Source organism: Rhipicephalus sanguineus, chromosome 2 (assembly GCF_013339695.2).
Source record: "Rhipicephalus sanguineus isolate Rsan-2018 chromosome 2, BIME_Rsan_1.4, whole genome shotgun sequence".
Classification (NCBI taxonomy): domain Eukaryota; kingdom Metazoa; phylum Arthropoda; class Arachnida; order Ixodida; family Ixodidae; genus Rhipicephalus; species Rhipicephalus sanguineus.
Genome location: NC_051177.1, coordinates 52,514,194 through 52,521,031, shown reverse-complemented (window position 1 = coordinate 52,521,031; position 6,838 = coordinate 52,514,194).

Here is a 6,838-nt window from a genome sequence, read left to right as displayed (position 1 = left end):
ACGCAAAGCCAAACCACTCTGGTCACAGTAAGCACTCTCCAAATGCTGATAAAATCGTCAGACCAGCATAAAAGAACAAAACATTTCCTCGAGATTACGCTAAGCTGATAAAAAACGACATCACGACCAACGTATCTCAGCAAGAATACCAAAGTGAGGACGTGCCTCTAGCTAAGTGTCAGTACGTGACACTGCTAAAACCAATCAGAATGTCTTCACGGGCGATTCTCAATGGTGACATCGGCAGATTGGGTACGATCGAAGTTGCTGGGGAAGACTCAATTCTGCCTCAAAACCACAAATACAACACTAAGCGCTTCTAAATCGCGCGCTTTGACGCCACTCCCAAGCGTTCTGAAGGCTTCTCAACAAACATCTTCAAGATAAACAACACTAGCCTTTAAGTAAAACGCTTTCGCTCAATGCACTTGGCAAATGAGTATCAAGAAAACAAAACTGAAGTCAAACTCACGCGTTTAACAGAAAACAAATAGGAAAAGTAAAAGACATACTGACGCCCATACTAACATGCACTGAAAACGAATCAATAGTACGTTAAACAGAGGCCTTTAACATTCAGCCTTCACCTCTGTAACCACTACGAACAGCTCTCCTCTACTCGAGCGCTAACAGCTACGTTTCTAGCTATAAAAAAAAGACAAACAAAGTATCTAAAACGGAGGCTTTTAACTCAGCCTGCATCTCCTTTAAATCAATTCACAGCCCTCTACACGAGCGCTAACGGTCACGCTTCTAAATATTAAAGAAAGCAAACAAATAACCAAACAAAAATCTCAATGCTTGCTTCTGCAATGAGGAAGAAAGTGACCAATTACAAAATTGCACTCCTTAATTCGTTAGTGAACATTAGCACACTAAATTCTTTCACGATATCTATCCATCTTTATGCTGCTGTTATCCCAGGGTGTCTACAAACGCACCCTTTCAGACGAGCTCTGGGGAGCCGCGCATTCTACACTTTTCGAGGGGTCCGACCTCGACAAAGGGACAGGGAACAAACTTGTCCGACACGCTCAGTAGCGGCGACTTTTGACCCGCGGCCTCCCGATTCTGACAAAGGGCATCGCTTTCCCATTTCCCATTGTACCGCTCAAGGCTAAGCCGTCACCCTTTAGCCACAGTGGGGAACTTCCTTTGTCACTGTTCCGGTGTACGCGACACCTCGCTGCGCTCCTGCCGCTGCTCCGCATAGAATGAGAAGAGATTAGAGTTTTAGTGCCGGGGACCCCAAGCCACCTGCGTACCTAAGCCCTTGCGCTATTTTGTATTCTCCGTGGATGCGGCTGGGAGTACAAAGGAACGCAAGAGCGTGCGTACGCGGGCCGCTTGGGGGCCCCGGCACTAAAACTCTCTATTAGGTGATGACTACGGCGCTTGAATTTACTTGAAATTCGAGTCCTCGCGACGCGCTTCACGCCTAATCTAAATCTCAGCAGCGGCCAGAACTTCATTCTTCTCTTAGCGGGCATTTTCGTGATCAGAGGCCTTGTCTTTAACTTGGCGTCACGAGAGATGACGTCATCGCGCTTAGCCACTTTAGTGCGCTTAACGCCACTCGTCGCTTTCGCGTTCGCCTTACATTTACGCCGACGTCTTTTCTTTTCGGTACGGCTCGAAATGCTCGCATAATCGACACTCGTACTCGCAAGTACGCTGCATTCGATTTGCTGTGCCAAGGCATGACACGGCTCAACTAGCTGATCCTCGCGGCCGTTTAGCGGTGTCTGCGCTTCTGGCAGAAGGATAGTTCCAATGGTTTCTAACCTAGCCGGCTCGCCTTGAGATGTCTCAATTCGTGGCGGTGTACTAATGTCGCGGGTACAACTCTTTCTTTGGCCTTCGAAGTCGACCTCCTGCTCAGGACGCTCCTCGGCGTCCTGCGCTTCGCGACGAGCTTCAGCCTCTAGCGCGTCGCGACGTTTCTCGACCTCTTGGTCTCCGCGGCGTGTCTCGTGCTCTCGCTCTCTCTGACGCGCTTCCTCCTCTAGCGCCTCACGACGGGCCTGAGCTTCTAGCGCTTCACGACGGATCTCCACTTCTAGCGCCTCGCGATGCGCGTCATCCTCAAGCGCATCGCGAAGTGCCTCCGCCTCTAGCGCCTCACTGCGCGATTCACCGCTGTCTTTCACGTCTCGACTTTCGCAGTCAGCAGGACCTGAAGCAGCGAAGTGGCGCAACAAGGCATCTTTGGCCTTATCAAATTCTTGCGCTTCCTCCGTGGACAAGCGCTCCAAAACGCATGCAATTTGGCGAGGCAGCAACGTGACAACCCTCTCCAACCAAAGGTCTCGGCTAACGCCAAGGTCCCCGGAGACAGTCTTAAAGCCAACGAGAAAAGTCTCAATGTTCTCGCCTGACTTGAAGACGTGGAGACGGTATCGTACTTGCTGCCACTTAATCGCCTGAATTTCACGATCAAGCTCCTTCATCTCAAGAGCATGTTCTCGCTCTTCGCGACACCTCTGAGCCTGCCTCTCTACGCGCCTTTCGCGTTCCTCTGCTTCCCGCTTTTCACGCCTTTCGCGTTCCTCTGCCTCTCGCTTTTTGCCACAAATCTACTCCCGAGTCTCGTCAGCTTCCTCGATCGTCATGTTCTCCGCCCGCATCGCCTCGAGAATCGCTTCCTTTGATTAAGGAGCTGGCGGAAATGCCTAAGTCCTCACAAATTTCAAGGAGGTCCTGCACTAGGTACTTCTCCATCGCGATCTCGTTCCTCGTGATGCTTTGTTACAGAATTTTACTCTTACTTTAAAACCTAATGCCATGGTTTAAAGTGAGTAAAATGGAATGAAACAAATAAACACAAAACTCTTTCCTAACATCTGCCTGTGCTAGAGAGGTGTGGCGAAATGTGCAGTAAACGTTGGGCACTCACCCAACCAAAGTAGCTGACTGCGGTCGAACTCGTGGCTGCGGTCGAGTGGCGTCATGAGCGTCCTCGCTCCCCGGGCCTGCAGGGATCCGATCCAGCTTGCCAACCCTAGGGATCAGGGTAGCATATCCCCGTGCAGCCAAACGTTGAGATGAGGGTAGCGTATCCCAGCGCTGCCAACCACTGTTAGGAAGTAGGGGGGGCCTCTCGGGTGCGCAGCTCGAGATACGGGGTCGTGGTGTCCTACCGCTGTTACGAATTGGGGTTGCGTGACGTTGAACGCCGGGAGGCTGGCGAGCCGATGTAGCCGGAGCTCGGACTTATCGCTTATGAGTAGGACAAGGAGGCAAAACGTTTACAAAATAGCAACAACGTTTATAGCAGGTATATCAGCTAGGTTATAGCAGTACAGAGCCTGCCAGCTCGACCAAGTCGACTGAGGCGTCTCTCTAACAACGGCCCGCACGGCCTTAAATCAGGTACCAGTCCATTGTGATGTGACTTTTCGTTGGTTGCAAGTGTGTGACTTTTCGTTGGTTGCAGGTTTGTGACTTTTCGTTGGTTGGAGGTGTGTGACTTTTCGTTGGCTGCAGGTGGGTGTCTTTTTGTTGGTTATAGGTGTTGACCCGCTTCCGCGTTCGGTGAGGTGCTCTGGCACAACAGGGTGCAGTCGTAAAGTATGTGTGCAAAGTAACAATATGAAAAAAAAAAAGCAATGGCGTAATTTCACATGAGTTATAAAGAATATTCATAATTCATGTAGTTTCAGACACCAAGAACTGTGTAATTGAGCAAGTTTTGACTTTAAGGTATCACAAAACATGTCGTGGCTCTTTATGAAAAGTGGAATATGCAGAGGGAAATCTCCTGTTGAAATTGGCTGCCTCTGTTGGCTCTGTAGCTGCAGGCGCATTGCTAAAGCTACTTGAATGCCCTTAACAAGCCTGTGTAATGGTACTGACAGATGGACAGACAATACAAACCCATTTGTTCTCACTTGGCTGCCATCACAGTAAAATGTTGCCTCAAGTAACGTTTCCTGGTATGCAGAATGCACATGCACGAACTTGGCGGCTGTGCCATACCACAGTAAACATGATTGACATCTGCTCGAAAGCATGAGCAGCTGGAAAGCGCAAAATTAAACAATCAACTGCACCATGCACACATACGTGAATTCTAGCAGTGGCAACATTTGGCACCTCATACTAGGCTATGGACATTGTACTCCTTGATGCTGCCAGCTGCATTCACTGTTTTCATTTCTAGCATGCATAGCACGTGCACACAAAGTGGCCAATAATTGTGGGAAGCAGAATAGGTGGGCTGAGGTAATCAATAAAATTCACTGACAAGAATTCCGCACATCACTCAAGCCTGTTGTGTAGCATAAGTGATGAAAATGGGCAGTCAAAAGTACACAGAAAATTTAGTGATTGGCCGTGAAAAATTGCAGGAGATAGGTTGAAGCTTTGCAGAAACAAATCGTACTCAGAAAAGTTTGTTCGAAATAGTGCAATCATGAAGTGATAAATTTTATAGTGGGCAGCTATATTCTTCAGGCGCCATGCATTGTATTTATGAAAAAGATAACATCCCTGTACAACAATGCGTGCTGCAAGGGTCATAAACCTTAATATTTTTGGCACAATGCCACTTCCTAGTACCACGTTTTACAGAAAGTAAAAATTTATCTTTGCAAAACTAAGCCATGTTCCCAGGCAAAATGCACTGTCCATGGTGACAAGCAGATGGAGTTTCTCTTCTATAGCTTAGCTGGTTTACTGGAACTAAAGCTATGGTAACGCTATATTAATTCAACCGTCTAGCAAGAGCCTTCTCGCTGCTGTTTATGTGAAGTAATTTCACCTTGGTGGAAGGTCACAGGAGTAAGTGGTACATAATAATGAGTGCAAGAACACAGTAACCGGATGTGCAACTACTACCAGTTATGCCCATTCGTGGAAACTACATCGCGCTCTTCCCCCGAATAAACCAGTTGTAAATAACACTTTTGCATGAATAAACTTAAGTTGGTAGCTGGTATACATCATGTGGTTACTCTGCATTCCCATCTCATTTATCTAGCACTCATTGTTTCTCTTCAACATGACTAGTTCAAAAGAAGATTATTCTACATTAAATGGAACTTTGTACAATACCTTTACTTTCGCTACAGATACCTATTTATTCTGCCTCAATAAGCACCTCTTATGGCATTCTTGCCTCGGCCACCTTCTGGACTGCATGGTCAGCACCCCACTATTTGTCGTTGCACTGCTGTTTGCTACCTGCAGTACGTTGCGAAAAACTTAAGCATTCAAAAGAAAAAGAAAGAAAAGAAAAGCCGATACAGGTGTGTCAGAAGCACCTTTCCCTTTGAGGAGGGGAGAAGAGCCCTGATAAATGGCTAAATCAAGACAAGCGTTGTTCTTCACAAACTATTAATATTGTCACGTGGTCGTGACGTCGACGAAGGCAGCAGTGAGCACGTCAGAGATAAAACTCTTTATTTGGCCGAACTTGTGGCCGGGAAACTGAAAGTCAAACTACAGCTATACACTGACAGCGGCGAACGGAGCGTTGACCGTCGATCAACTGACAAGCGGTCAAGCGCGTCGGCTTTTATACAGGCGCTATCGAACTTTCCAGCAATATCGCTGGTGGCGGCGTTATTTCTCGACAAAGCTGGAACATTCGCGTGCGGGGCGCAATCTTAACAAACCGATCTACTGCAATTCCGAGGCTTCTCGAACACTGCTTCGCGGACAGCATCGAGCGTTGATAACCGTCCCTGCCGGCCAAACCCGAATACATCAAAACAAAACAAGAAGTGGGCGTGACAATGTGCGATGAGAGGTAGGATTTCAATGCACAGACGCACATATTAGTGCTGAACGCAACAGAAAATTCAGCTGAACGTACGGTTTGTCAAATTAGGTGAATACGCATAAAGGATAAAAATGGGGCAAACCAACTAAACAAAATACAGTGTCATGCTGCAGAAATTGCATTTTTAGCAAATCTACGTTAGCTATTGCTTGAAAGACGATGAGCAATGTTAGCTGTTGCTTGAAAGACGATAAGCAATGTCCAAGAACGCTAACCTAAACGCCTTTGAGGGTCACATTACTTAATGGCACATAAAATGCACGCATAAAGAAATATCCCCACATACACATTACTTCTTCCACTGTAGCGATTCACGATTCACCGCACAGCACGGTGACTGAAGATTATTCCTTCAGATCTTGAGCTCGTGCGGAAGAAATGAATGCTGAAGCTTCAGTTTCATGGCGTTACTTTAGGTTGACAAGAGTAAACTACATTCATAAAACTCAAGACAGTGGTGTGCCTGACGAAAATGTTGTCTCCTTTCAGCAAATATTAACGTAGAGCAGTGCGTGCAAGCGAGCTAATTGCCAAAACTTCATAAAACTACCGAGTGCATTCTTAACAAACGTCATGCGTCCACGAGAGATCGAACATGCCTGTCCGGTCGATAATTTTGTTTTGCCTGAGTTTTTTATATGTTATGGGGGCACATTCAAAGTGCACGGAACCGAAAATTTTATTTCCAAAAAACGCTCCCAGCGCTAAAAAAAAACAAAAATATTTAAATATTTGCAGGTGGTGGCACGGGCCTCCTGTTTTTGCTCACTGCAATGTTTTCTGATTTCACGGCTGAACTTAACGCGAACTATATATGATGTGTCGAAAAAAAATTTTTTGCTGGTTTTAATACGCCTTACTGTGAATTACATCCACGCTTTTTTATGCCGTCCTCAAAACGAAGAAAATGTGAAAAAAATACCAAACACGGCCGAAATAAAAAAAAGTGTCCGAAGTTTGAGGCGCTTTGGCGCCTTTCCTATTTCAAACGGAAACTTGAAAACAGTGTCAAATATAGAAAAGTGTCTTTGCAACATTTACACAGAAGGTCAT